Source organism: Quercus suber, unplaced genomic scaffold, assembly GCF_002906115.3.
Source record: "Quercus suber isolate HL8 unplaced genomic scaffold, Cork oak 2.0 scaffold_436, whole genome shotgun sequence".
NCBI lineage: Eukaryota > Viridiplantae > Streptophyta > Magnoliopsida > Fagales > Fagaceae > Quercus > Quercus suber.
Window position 1 is genome coordinate 390380 of NW_027069887.1, and position 15313 is coordinate 405692.

Consider the following 15313-nt stretch of genomic DNA (forward strand, 5'->3'; position numbering starts at 1 on the left):
TCCATTTCTCTGTAAGTATCTAGTTTCCCCATAGGTTTGAGTCCGAGGACCATGCAATACCTTGGTTCTGTCTAGTACCCAGGTATAGCTGAGCGGTTAGTTTCCCCATAAGCTTGAGTCCGAGGACCATGCAATGCCTTGGTTCTGTCTAGCGCTTCCATTTCTCTGTAAGTATCTAGTTTCCCCATAAGTTTGAGTCCGAGGACCATGCAACACCTTGTTCTGTCTAGTACCCAGGTATAGCTGAGCGGTTAGTTTCCCCATAGGCTTGAGTCCGAGGACCATGCAATGCCTTGGTTCTGTCTAGTGCTTCCATTTCTCTGTAAGTATCTAGTTTCCCCATAGGTTTGAGTCCGAGGACCATGCAACACCTTGGTTCTGTCTAGTACCCAGGTATAGCTGAGCGGTTAGTTTCCCCATAGGCTTGAGTCCGAGGACCATGCAATGCCTTGGTTCTGTCTAGCGCTTCCATTTCTCTGTAAGTATCTAGTTTCCCCATAAGTTTAAGTCCGAGGACCATGCAATACCTTGGTTCTGTTTAGTACCCAGGTATAGCTGAGCGGTTAGTTTCCCCATAGGCTTGAGTCCGAGGACCATGCAATGCCTTGGTTCTGTCTAGCGCTTCCATTTCTCTGTAAGTATCTAGTTTCCCCATAGGTTTGAGTCCGAGGACCATGCAATACCTTGGTTCTGTCTAGTACCCAGGTATAGCTGAGCAGTTAGTTTCCCTATAGGCTTGAGTCTGAGGACCATGCAATGCCTTGGTTCTGTCTAGTACCCAGGTATAGCTGAGCGGTTAGTTTCCCCATAGGCTTGAGTCCGAGGACCATGCAATGCCTTGGTTCTGTCTAGCGCTTCCATTTCTCTGTAAGTATCTAGTTTCCCCATAGGTTTGAGTCCGAGGACCATGCAATACCTTGGTTTTGTCTAGTACCCAGGTATAGCTGAGCGGTTAGTTTCCCCATAGGCTTGAGTCCGAGGACCATGCAATGCCTTGGTTCTGTCTAGCGCTTCCATTTCTCTGTATGAAGGGGTTTATCCTCGGACCGCTTTATTGGAGACAATTCCTCCTTGGGTCGGACTATGATCTTCCACGTGGCGTTGACCTCGCCTCCAGCTCGATTCCCCGTCTTTTTCATTTACGAGGCGTCCCTTGGCCGTTCGCGCTCCGCGCTTGACGTTTCGGTGCGCGAGACGCGCCTTCATTAATGGCCTCGTGAATGAACACAAATCCAGCGGTCTACGATCCCTTTGGAATTTGGTAGCTTCGTGATTAGCACTGCTGATAATTCTCTTTTCGAATTCTGTGTGGATTAACTCCCACCAGTCTTCATCCTTCATATAAGGCTTCCCGGGGGGAAGGTTTCTCTACACTCCATGAACTTCCAACGCAGTTAGAAACATGTCCCTTCAATTCCCCCAAGCTCCTTTAATAACCCCGCCAGAATTGTGACCGGAGTTGGCAGATATGGGGTAGCTTTGGGCGGGTGTGAGGACATCCGTGCCAAGGGCCGTTGTAACCGTAGCCCCCATTGGGCTTCCAGCGCGGCAGAGTCTAGGCGTAACACTGACAGTGCCGTACACGGTGGCCAGGAGGGATGTCGCTGAAGTACCTAATGTCTCTCCCCGGAGCGCACCCCCGACGGAGGAGACGCGCAAACTCATGTCATGGCTAGTGCCTGAGTGTTGCCGTCTCCAACGGCCAACGCTCGTGAGGATTGGAGAGAATCAAGGGAACATCACGGGGGAGGGTGTCCCGGTGCCCCTGCATCTGCTCCTCGCTTTGTTCAAGCTCCGCCGCACCGAGAAAGGAGTTGTTGGTGGCCTTGAAGCAAGCCAGCCTCAGCCCCCTTCCCTCATTCTATTGTCAAGCTCTCCCATTCTCTTGATGCAAATAAAAGCACGGGTTGACACTTCCCTCTAGCTAGTTTTAGGACGGGTCCACCTGGGCCTCTGTTTGTAGGATTAGCTTGTAAAAGTAGTGCTTTAAAGCATGCCTGCCTGAGCCTCTGTTTGTACATTGTAACTTTTTTGTTTAATAAAGTAATGTGCAGTTTCTTTCCGTTTCTGTCGAATCTTCCGTTTCGACTTTTTATTTTTCTGCAATGTTTGTTTGGTGGTCCTTTTTTTTTTTTTTTTGAATCACCACCAATCTTCCATAGAATGATTACTTAGAATGATCGCCTGTTGCGCCGGTCAGCGCACTAATCCTTCCCACAGACGACGCCAATTGTGAGGTTCGATTTTGTAGCCCAAAAGATATGGGTTCCCCCAGGCCCCAGCGAACCCAGAACAATGAATTTGTAGAGAGTGGGTTGAAGGTTTAGGCGCTCACCAGCCTTCATGAAGCATCAACTACTTTCCTTTTATTGAAAAATACTAAGACCAATTTACAACTGGGGGATGCTCCTCGGCCCATGGCCGAGGAGGTTTTTTCTTCCCATACTCCCACCCCTTTTACACTTCGCTCCCCTTTCTTATATATCCCTCTCTTCCTCCTCCTGTTGATCATCTATTAGCCTCCCTTCTGACCGTCTGTCCCATCAGAGGTCATATTCGTGGTCAGGTGGCTCACCCTGATCGATGTTGCCCTGTCAAGGGATTACATCCCCATTAATGCAGCTAGAAGGGTTAGGTGAGCGTATTCAATGCCGAGGTGACAGTTCGCCCAGGGCTTGCCCTTTCTCCGTACTTCTGTTGCCAACGCGTGGCACTGGGCCCTCTTCTCCTCGGATACTCCAGGAGTCCTTTGGGAGGGTGGTCCTCGTGTTTTTTCGAGGTCTCGGACACCCGAGGACAGGGTCATCCTCGGACCCATCATGCATCCTCGGCGTGGGCCATTTGGGCCTGGCTTGGAGTAGGCCAACGCTACCCGATTTTCTGGCCCTACAGTAACAATAAGTGTTTTAACAATATATGTGTTAATGGTCATTTTTGCGACAAATTTTATGGTTCGACAGAAATGACTAAGCCCAATTGCTTAGCGGGTCCGACTAATGTGTCTTATCAATGTACTCTACTTTGTTGCATGGCCCAAGCCCATGCGAATGGTTGGAGAACTGAGTAGGAATGGTTTCAGTGGGTGTGGGTTAGTTCCCATTGGACTCTTTACATAGGCCCAGCTCATGCCTTGAAGTGGGCTAGGGACGCTGGGGGCATTTAGCGCCCATAAAGGAGGTCTAGTGTTAGAAATTTTTACCCCAAATTTGGCTCCATGCTCTGGGTGACCGTGCCCCTAATTTTCAGCCCAGCTCCATTTTTTCACACCAAGGCACAGCTGACTCTAAGAAAAAGGCTAAACAGCCTAGCCCACTCAGCCACCCAAATGTAGTTTTCCAAGGCCTACAAAGACTAGAGACAACAACTATGAAGAAAAAATAACTTTGTTTCCAAAATCATGAAAAAAGCTACCAAACCTTTCCCTAAACATAAAACATAATATACCAAGTCATAGAAATAGCTTCTGAAAGGTCCAAGGCCTTCCTCCCAACTAAAAATCTGGTCACAAGCATCCCCTAAAGCTTGATATAAATATGCATCACCTGCCCACAAGAAAGGGACAAGGTTTTCCTACAAAAAACTCAAAACTTTGACACAAAAGCCTAGTCAGCTACCCAGTGTATCGACGATTTGAAGGCCTGGAGGTGAAAATACTAATATAGGGGAACTCTCCCTCTCTTGCTCGGGACCTCCCTCAATTTCTTCCTTTCAATGACTGCGGGCTGAATTTTCTAACTTATGAATATATAGTTTCTGCACTTTCTTGTGTTTTCATTTTTTGTATTGGTTTCTCTTTCCATAAAGCACCATTAGCCTTTGTGTACCTCACATTACGAATTTTGGGCTTGTCTCTCCAAATAACTGACGAATTTAACGAACACAAGGGGAGTTTTGGGCTCCTTTCTGCAATCTAGGCCTTTGTCGCAAAACGTCCTCGACATTTTGGCGACTCCACTGGGGAGTCAAGCAACTAAGGAAGGAGAAACCATGCCTCCTAAGTCAAAAAACCAACGTACATCCCACACCATTGCTCAATCTCAAGGGGCAGTCGCTGACGATTCCTCTTTGAGGGAAGTACATCTTGATGAGGAGGTTGAACAAGCCCCTTTGCAAATGAAGGAATTATTTGAAATGATGCGAGGCATGCAGCGGAACCAAGACAGCCTTGCTCAGGCTATCCAGCACATTGAAGAATCTAATAAGGCGAGAGGAGCTCACGCTCGAAAAAGGTCAAAATGAAAAGTTGGCGAATAATGGCGAAAAGACAAGGTAGGACAAAGCTAGTGACGCTCTTGATGCTAATAATGATTCTCAATATGTCACGCTTGCTGACATAGCAAAGCTCATTGAGAGGGAACAAGTGAAAATCTCCAAAGTGCCAAGGTAATTCGTTCGCCAACCTCTTTACCCGTCTGAGCTATTGCACAAACCATATCCCCAAAATTATGAAGTTCCCACATTTTCACTCTATGATGGACGACGAGGAAACGCTCTTGAGCATGTAAGCAAGTTCATAGATACTATAGGCCCATACGCTAGTGATTCGGAGTTATGCCTTTGCGAGTTTTCCAAGTCGCTTTCTGAGAAGGCTTACTCATGGTACATCACGATCCCAACTAGATCAATCAAGTCGTGGGAGGACATGGCAGAGTGCTTCTGTGGGAAGTATTACCAAGAGCAAGAGGAGGTTACGTTGATTGGGTTACACAACACTAAGCAAAGGACCAGCGAAGATTTACTCGATTACATATGGCGATTTCGAGATACAGCCCTCGAATGCCATGTGAAGTATGAGGAGCATGAATTGGTTGAAATTTGCATTGATAATATGTTTTTTGAGTACAAAATTCACCTTGAGAATTTGGAGATTAAGCAATTTGCTCCGCTACTCCAAAAGGCTTGCAAAACCACAGCATCTTGGAAGACAAATGAGAGAGCTTCGAAAACAAGTGAGCGGTCAAAGATTGGTAAGAGGAATGCTCCCCAAGCGCTCTTGGTGGTTGCCAATGAGCCCGCTAGCAAGAAGAAGAACGAGAAAGGCAAGGCAATTGAAGAATATCCGCCCATATCTTGCACATCAGAGGAGTTAAGTGTCATCCTTAATCGGTGGATCGCAGATGGAGTGGTAAAACTATACAAGATTGATAGAAAGCCAACCAAGGAAGACAAGAAACATTCATGTTTCTATCACTACCATAGATATGTTCATCACCCAACTGTGGAATGTCACTACATACAAAGGTTGTTTCGTGAGAAATTGGCAGACGACACTCTCGAAATAGGCTGTGACACTCAAGGTGTACAAAGAAATCCTTTGCCTCAACATGAAAGGGGAAAGGGGATAGTCGCTATGGTCATACATGCTAGCGGTGAAGAAGAAGAAGAAGATCCCATGATATCCGCCACACTTACTCTAACCACTATTAAGACATTGCAAAAAAGTTTCGCATTTCGTTCGCTGTTCAACCAATTAGGATTAACCCCTGAGGCTAGAATGACAATAATAGAAGCTATTGTCGGCATTGCGTCTTCATCTAGATCCCATTGTTTTACAGTCAAAGCTCACGCAAGCGAGCCTTTCTAGAGACGACTAATGTGGTCATCTTTACCGATGAAAACATGGAAGTCTAATACCCTGATCATAAGAGGCCATTATATCTCTCAGCAATGATAAATGAAGTTTATGTGGGGAAAGCCCTCATAGACACTGGCTCATCCCTCAATGTTATTCCATTAAGTACTCTTGTTGCAACAGGCATTTCTCAGAGAAAAATACAAGGATTGCCAATGGAGATTACCAGATTTGGAGAAGGATGTGAACATACCATTGGGCACATTCAATTAGAACTAAAGGTCGGACCACTTGTGGGGCTCACTAGGTTCCATGTTCTCGATTCTTCTGTGTCCTACCATGTGTTATTAGGAAGGCCATGGCTGCACAAGCACAAGCTTATATCGTCTACCTACCATCAATGTGTAAAGGGATGCTTAAATGGAAAATCGATTCACATCCCAGCCAATCTTGCTCCTTTCAACCAATCAGAGGCTCATTATCTAGGAGCGGCCTTTTATGATCAATTGACCATAAGTGGAGAGGACGCAATTGCAAAGCCCTTGGGCACCCTTTTGCCTAGTTGGGAAGATATTAAAGAAGGGTCTGAAGTGGACTTACGAGATCTCCTTGAAAGGAGGAAGAAATACAAAAAGCGAAAGGAGACGACCCATGATGCTCCAAGATGCGAGAAGATTCAGTTACTTGATGGGTGCACTAGTTATTGCTTGTGAAGGCGTGTTGAGCCTAAATGCGCCAAGCAAGAGGACCCCAGACTGACAAAGGGGGGTTGTCCTATCTCTTGCTGCCTTTTAGAAGAAACATTTGATCCAACTAAAAAAGAAGCAGTATCGCAAGAAGTGTTGACCCCGCCTAAGCTGTTGCCAATCAATAAGGAACTTGAAATAATCAATTTGGGCGATGATCATAATATGGAGCTGCCTATCTTCATCAATCCCTTGCTTATGCACCCGAGAAAAAAAAATTAGTGTCTTTGCTTAAAGAGTATCGCGATTTGTTCGCATGGCAGTACGAAGAAATGCTGGGTCTAGATCTCGAAATGGTGGCTCATGCTCTTAATATTGAACCGGGGGCTAAATCAGTGGTGCAACCAAAAAGGATTTTCCATCCCGACGTCGAAGCTCAAATTGTTCAAGAGGTTAAGAAGTTGTTAGCAGCGGGGTTTATCAAGCCTATTGAACACCCACAGTGGCTCTTAAACATAGTTCCCGTGAAGAAAAAGAATGGAAAAATAAGTTGTTGTGTCAACTTTCAAGACCTAAACAAGGTCTGTCCAAAGGACAAGTTTCCTCTCCCTATATATGGACCTGTTTATCAACTCAGCTGTGGGTCATAAGATGTTCTCCTTTATGGATGGTTTTAGCAACTACAATCAAATCAAAATGGCACCAAGAGATGCAGTAAAGACCGCATTCCACACTCCTATCAAAATTTTCTACTAAACCATGATGCCATTTAGGCTTAAGAATGCGGGTGCCACGTATCAAAGAGCTATGATCGCTATCTTCCATGACATAACGCATCGGGAACTCGAGGATTATGTCGACGATATAGTCGTAAAGTCTAAAACTGGGGAGAGTCATGCGAGAACCCTTAGGAAAGTCTTTAAGAGATGTCGTCGTTACAAACTGCACATGAATCCTTTGAAGTGCACATTTGGGGTGACAGTTGGAAAATTTCTAGGATTCCTTGTTCATCAAAATAGAATCGATGTGGACCCATTGAAAGTGAAAGCCATAGTAATGATGAAACCCCCAACATCAGTTAAAGAATTGAAGTCCTTTATAAGAAAGCTCTCTTACATTCAAAGATTCATACTGGGGTTAGCAACAGCGATCACCCTATTCACTCCATTATTGAGGAAAGGCGTGAAGTTTCAATGGAGTAATGAACACTAGTTAGCTTTTGGTAAATTGCAAGAGATGATGACTGGCCTACCTACTGTTAGGTCACCAACGCCAGGCGTGCCATTGTGACTTTATCTTGCCTTAAATGACAAGGCTATTGGAGCTCTAATTGCGCAAGAAGGTGAAGATGGTACTAAGCAGCCCGTATACAACATGAGTAAAGCCCTTAAAGACGCATAAACTCGTTACCCAAGAGCTGAACGCACTTGTCTATCTTTGATATATGTAGTGCAAAAATTGCAACATTATCTCTTAGCCCACACTGTGCACTTAATGACGAAGTCCAATCCGATAAGGACATTCTTGCAAAGGCCCGTTCTCTTGGGTAGGCCGACACAATGGTTACTCCAACTCTCCGAATATGATATAGTGCCCGCCATGCCAAGGGCAGTTAAGGGTTAGGCAATAGCGAAGCTTCTAGCCCAATTCCCCGAAGAGGACATCTCACAAATCACGGATGAAGTGCCTGGAGAAGTTGCAAGGGTGGAATGCCTAGAGGAGAATAAATGTCTGTGGGAGATGACATTTGATGGATCTTCCATTTCCACTGGTGGAGGAGCTAGTATTTTCCTAGCTAATGGGGAAAACGAAGCCCTATCCATATCTTTCAAGTTAGACTTTCTTTGCTCTAATAATGTGGCAGAATGCGAAGCATATCTTACCGGCATAGCGATAGCACGTGAAATGGGAATTAAAAGGCTCAAGTTGCGGGAGACTCGAATCTTGTGGTAAGTTAAGCGAGGGGTGACTTCTCTCTCAAAGAGCCCTTGCTGGCCTCATATCGAGCAATGGCTCAAAGGCTGAAGGATCATTTTGACGAGCTGACCATAAAACACACACAAAGATCAGACAACCGCCATGTCGATGCCTTAGCTATGCTTAGGTCCAAAATCATATTCGAAAGGGAAAGTATCAAAGTTACCATCCTCAAAAGAAGCGTCCCTATTACACTACTCTTGCAAGAGGAGTTTGAAAATAGGACCATAGGAGCTGAAGATTGGCGAACACCTTCGAGAGATGCCTTATTGGAACAAGGGATAGAAATTGATGCCAAACAACTCTGAAACTATATGCTTGTTGCTGGTGAGCTTTATTGGAGGCTACCTAGAGGAGTGTTAGCACGGTGTAAATTTAGAAGAAGCAGCGAAGAGGTTGAGTGAAGTCCATGAGAGGACCTGCTACGCTGAGAACGAAATCCCCCTCTATCGACGCCTTCAACGCTTGGGTTATTTTTAGCTTGATATGAAGACCCAAGCAAATGAAGTGCAAAGCCATTGCCCAACATGCCAACATATGTTCGATAGGGTAGAATCATATGCTATCTTCCAGACAACTGATTGGAGAACACCATTTCTGAAATTCGTCTTGGAAGGAGTCCTACCTATTGACAGGAAGAGGCTTATTACCTCAAGAAGCTAGATAGGCGCTATTTTGCTGAAAGGGGGATTTTGTTTCTTAAAGGATATAATGGTGAGCCGCTGTGATGTTTAGGCCTCACAGAATCGTAGGCCATAATGAGAGAAGTACACGGTGGAGAGTGTGGAGAGCATCAAGGGGGAAAGAAACTTCATGAACGACTCTTATCTACGGGGTATTATTGGCCTTTAATGAAGAGGGACACCATTGAGTTTGTTAAATGCTGCCACACCTGTCAAATGCATGCAAACCTTATCCATACCTATCTCATGAGCTTGCAAGACATAAGCACACCATAACCTTTTCACACTTGGGGGCTTGATCTAATCGGCCTCATCCATCCGCCATCGAATGGCTACATTTGGATCTTTGTCGCCACCGAATATTTTACGAAGTGGGTGGAAGCTATTCTGCTCAAGAGAGCGATAGGGCCGGTTGTGGCCAATTTCATCAAAGAGCATATCCTCTGCCGTTTTGGGATTCCATACAAGATTGTGAGTGACAATGGTACTTCGTTCATAAACAAAGATGTTTGAGCAATCACCGAGTGTAAAAAAATCAAGCATCGAAGGTCGACCCCTTACTACCCTTAAGGGAATAGGCAAGTGGAGGCAACCAATAGGGTCTTATTGGGAATTCTTAGTAAGATGGTGTTTAACTATGCTGGAAGTTGGAATACACGTCTTCTCGACACACTTTGGGCCTATAGAAGCTCTACCAAAACAGCCACTGGCTTTTCACCATTTTCTTTGGTATATGGCATCGAAACCATCTCACCGGTGGAGTTGATGGTGCCAACAACTCGCACATTGTAGGGCCAAGAGCTTGAAATAGATGTGAATATATGTGTTGAGGTGCGGATGGTGGACTTGGAAACAATGGATGAAACGCGCGACCTCACATGCGAGAGGGTATGGAGATACTGGCCGCGAATGAGCACCATGTATGAGCAAAATGTGCGTGAACAATCTTCATGGAAGGCCAACTTGTTCTTAGGGTAGTAGATTGCATAAAAAGAACCGTAGCGCCCCTTCCAAGTTTGCGCCAAATTGGGAAGGCCTATACGTTGTGAAGGAGGCTCGTGGAAGTGGGTATCATCGCCTTTGTAGCATGGATAAGTCTGCCACAACGAATTCCATCAATGGCAAGTGGCTCAAGCTTTATCACACTTAGTGAGATCAAGAAGTGCTGGTCTATTTTGGAAACATAGGTATCATGCATCGCTTGTGTGTGTGTGTATGTGTGTTTTTTCATCTGAGGCGAAAAACACCATCTCACTTTTAAGGTTGGGCATCATCCGCCATGTGATTTGCATTTTAGTTTATTACCTTGCACTTTCTTATGATGTATGAGTGTAATGAATCAATGAGAATGCCCACTTTTTTTTTTTTTTTTTAAATGGCATCATCACATTCTCGTTTCGCTTTTTCCTTTTTTTGATATATGTATATACACACACACACACCCGTGTAAGCGCACATGTCTCAAAAGAACATGAATCACTTTGTTCAAGCAACAAACCTTACGAATTTGTAAGGGAGCTCATGAAAACACGATCAAGGCAAGACCCCTACATGCAAGACTACTATGCTCTTAAGAAGGTAAGGGAAGCCAAGTGGGTACCCCTTCAATGACAAGCCTTACAATGTGGTAAGGAAGTCAATGAAGTAATGCCATAGCTAAATCCTCATTCGCAAGAGGGAGCCTAACATCCACTCATAAGTACACCTTACAAAATAATAGGGGGACCAACAAAAAAACAGGGGGAGGGGGGAAGGGCAATGACGCACGTTCATACCTGAAACCTTGCAAAACAACGAGTGGGCTTATGAATCAAAAGCTAGCATCAAATGCTATAAATTAACACATGATACATTTATTAAGCGATGACTGATTACTGCTTCAACAGAGCTATTGAGTGGGAGGATACAAATGGTGCTATAGCCTACCATAGGTAAGAATGGTAGGTCTACTATTTAACTACAAACATAGGAAAAACAAAACCATCCCCCTAAAAAATGGCAAGTTGGCATGATTTACAATGCACATAAATACAGTCCAAAAAACGCTAGTGTGTGGCCTTGCAGACTATACATGGGAGCAACACTAAATGGTGAGCCACAAAAAAAAACACACACACACACACACACACACATATATATATATATATAATCTACGCAGAGAGTGAGGTACAAGAAGGCCCAAATCACCCTTTAAGGGCCACAATAGTCAAGCACCATGCTCATTGACACTTCCTTGGAGGATGGAATAAGGGTAAGCTGACTGCCTGATTAATTGCGATTTGCATCTAAGTAGCAATACATAACCTGCAAACATACATGATCTCAAAGGAAGGTACGAAACTACTTTAACTTGAGTATTAAAAAATAGATGCATACACACCCACAAAGCACAAACAACCTTTTTCGAAGCTAAACGCGAAAACAGGTTTGATAATATATTTTGTACATAATATGTTTAGATACAAAATGGGGGTTGCATAAACCAAGACAGGTTAATCTAAGAGAAATACCAAAGACAGAGCCAAAGGGGTTGTTTAGTATATGTACACAACCTAAAACAAAAAAGGATGTAGGGTGTCTCCATACACAAGGACCGAAAAAAAAGAAAAAAAAAAGAAAAAAAAAGAAAAAAAAAGAAAAAAAAGGAGTCTAAGAACTTTTCCTACAAGATACATCTGTCATAAAAAGAAAAAAGAAAAAGAAAAAGAGGCATGTGATAAGGAGATGGTGGAAATTCAAAGCAAGCCGTGAATGGCAGTGTTATCCAAGATAACGACATCTAAAGGATTTCTTTGTAACTAGACCATCTCTGACTTCAGTATCACGAGCTCTGTTTCCAATTCGAAAATCCGACGTACAATAGATGCCAATTGAATCTTCACGTCTCTACAAAACCACAATGTAGCAACATCTTAAAGATGACGGAGAATAAAGGAAACTTCCAAACCAGCCTTATGTAAGTCTCTCACAGCATCCCTCCACTTAAACAATTGCTCTTCAGTTAAGGCATCACCTGAATTTCTTGCATATCCATAAGCACCGCAACCAAGATCCTCAATAAAGGATACACAATAATTAAACTGACTGTCAACTGCCCGATGAAATCATTGTGCCTGGTTCATACATGTTCCAACAATGGAACACTCTCTAAAGGGACTAAGAACTGATGGATACGTGTGCTTGGGCCTACGAAGTTGTAGAAATGGGAAGCCTTATGTTCATTATTTTTGTCTTGTTCGAACCTGCCTAAGGAAGCTTCGATGTGCTCCCCATTAGAAATGAGAGTTAGGGAATCAAGACATGTGGACATAGGTTCAATTTGAGAATCTGGTTCAACGGTGGCATCTACGAGTGCCTCAATGCCCATACTGAGGGTAACCTGAACCTGTAGGTAAGTGGCATAAAGACTAGTTGAAATGTATGTATGAATTAAAAAGAAAAGAAAAATAAAACTGGAAGACGTATATGTATATACATGTATGTGTATGTGTGTGTGTGTGTGTGTGTATAAATACACACACGTATATAGGAACGTGTGTGCCCCCAGAAGCATTAAAATACTCATTGAGGTTTTCACGATCACAAGCTTCATGTTAGTCACCTCCCCGACAACATCGACTCCCTTGCTCACATCCAAAGTCCCTTTCACACTAAAAGTCACATAGTATGAGCAGAGGCATAAAGTTATTATTATAATTTAAAAAAAAAGAAAAGAAAAGAAAAGAAGGGAAGGGGTGGAAAGGAAGTTTTGCTGTGAGGCTCACTGTGGTTCCAGCTGAACTTTCACTTGTCCCATCGTAGCTTTCACTTGTCATCTCATTGCCAGCGCCCACTAAAGACCTTTGTTCTATGGTGATAAAGGGAGAGGCAGCAGCAATAGGTACTGCAACATTCTCACAATCGTCCCACAGGTCATCTTCAAATGATTATGGGATGTCCACTTTTCCTTCAGAGACCACGAGAGAGGAAGGAACCTAAAAGAAAAAAAGAAAAAGAAAAAAGGGGAGTGATGTTAGTCCAGTGGAGTGATAGATAAATAAATATATATATATATATACATACATACATACATACATATGTGTGTGTATGAATGATAAAATAACCAAAAAAAATAATATATATATATATATATATATAAATGAAACAACGAGGAAAAGAGAAGGAAGTGGATGTACCTGGTTGTCAGAAACCTCAGGTCCAGGCAAAGGACGCATTGAGACAGCACAATTTATGGGTGCAAGAGCATCATCCTTCATGGTGCGAAGTGCCAACACTATGCAAGGTAAAACCCTCAAGCTTGCAACTACTGAGGAGCGGACCTTTTTAGGTAAGGGATGAGGAAGGGCAAAAGCATCGACATAAGTTTCTGAGCTTTCCCTCTTGGCTGGGGGCTTGGCATTCAAGGCCTCACCACGCGCTGAAAGGAGCAGAGACGTGAGCTTTAGCCATGAGTTCATATTTTTTCCAAGGTTTAGGAACTTTGCCTGCGTATGCCACCCAAGCCACTACCTCATCATGCCAAGCCACAAAACCTATTTTCTCTTTCGTAAAATATGCGACCAATCCACGACTAAATTTCATATGGCACGACCTATTAATTGGTGGCAAAGTAGGGGAGGAAAAGTGCATTCATCCTTACCAGCTGCTGCGTAATCATTGAACCTAACAACTATCTTATTCTAATATTGACAAGCCCTCCGACTAAGAACCCTAACTCTAGGATTTTCAGGAATCAATGCCAGTAGAGGTGCCTTATTCAAACAAGAACGCCCGTTTTGCAAAACGAATGGAGTCATAGAATGCTCATGGTCAAGGACCACTGGGTTCTCACTTGGCACACCCTAATTATACCCAAACTGACGCCTAACTCTGTGTGGGTTGTACCATGCCCAAGAACCTGAAGGACCACAAAGAAATAACCAAAGTGGAGTACGAGCTAACAAAGAACTATATGCACTCACATCAAATTCAACATCTTCATCCAACAACGCTAATGAAAAACCATCGGGAACGCTAACGTATGGATGCCATATAAAGTCAGCCTCCCTATCCATTAACTCGACCCAAGATAGTAAGGGAGACTTAACTCCTATCCACTTAAGAAGTATGGGAAGAGATTCACAGAATTTTTGTAAAAACTCAAGCTGGTTGTTCTTAGGACTTGGTGGATAGTGCTTGCGAACAGCTGTGACGGAATGAGCGTATGTTACGAGAGGAAGAGCACATTCCCACGCCCAAACTTGCAGTAATGCCAAGTTCAAATGAGTCACCACGGCATAATATGGTATCCCTCCATTTTGGAAATGTGAAAAGCATCCAAATGATTATACCCATAGTGAAAGATTCGCCATAAGCCAGCAATATAGCAAGAGGAAACAAATATGCTTTTATATGATCAAAGGGGGACTCAGTTAACACATAACGACTCAGCCAATAAACCACGAAAGCAGCATGGCAAACAAGGGTTCCCTCAAAGTTTTCGAAATACCGAACCCATGCAGCAAATCGAGAGTGCTTATTACATGGTGGAACATCACGACCACCATAACTCGTGTACAATTGTTTAATGATACCCTCACTCCCTTCAACTGACAAAATCGGCCATGGTTGCCTGCAACCCACCAGTGGCAACAATAAAATTTTCTCTACATCCTCTAAAGTTATAGTGGCCTCCCCCCAAGCAAAAAAGAATGTATGGGTTGCTGAATTCCACCTACGAACCAAACGTCGCAACCCGACAATGTCTTTTTTCATATTCAGACTGCAGGACACCAACACACTACCATAAATTTGAGACTGCTTTAATAAATTCACAAACTCAATATCTTGCAACTCACTATCAACCCAACAGTCCTAATCAACAAAGTGGCCACATTCCATACTAAAAATGATAGGAACGGGAAGTACCTCTTAGCTACGAATTCGGAGCTCTGTCATGCTATTCGGCGGTGGAAGATTAAACTCGTCAGAATCCACATAATGTCAGACCCAATCTCCATTTTTTCCTCAGTTGAAGTTACAGGATCGAGTGGCAAAGGAAAGGGGAAAGGCGAAGTTTTCGTGACCCATGGATCGCAAAGTAGTCTCAAGGACGAGTCATCAACCACCGACCCACCAAACGACGGCAAAGAATCACCATTATCCTTGGTCTGTGACCGCTTTGAACTCTTGCTGCCACCCTTGAAACGCAACTGTTTTGAACCCATTTGGCTCTGATCATATGGTAGGAGGATAAGGCAAGATTAGAGAGAAAAAAAAAAAAAAATCAAACTATGGGAAGAGCTGGTCTCTTCACTCTCTCCCTTGTACTCTTTCTTTTTTGACTTTTCTTCTTGCCTTACTAGTCAGCCATGGTGATAGCAAATGGAGTGACAGAGTGCCCAACATAGCAAAGT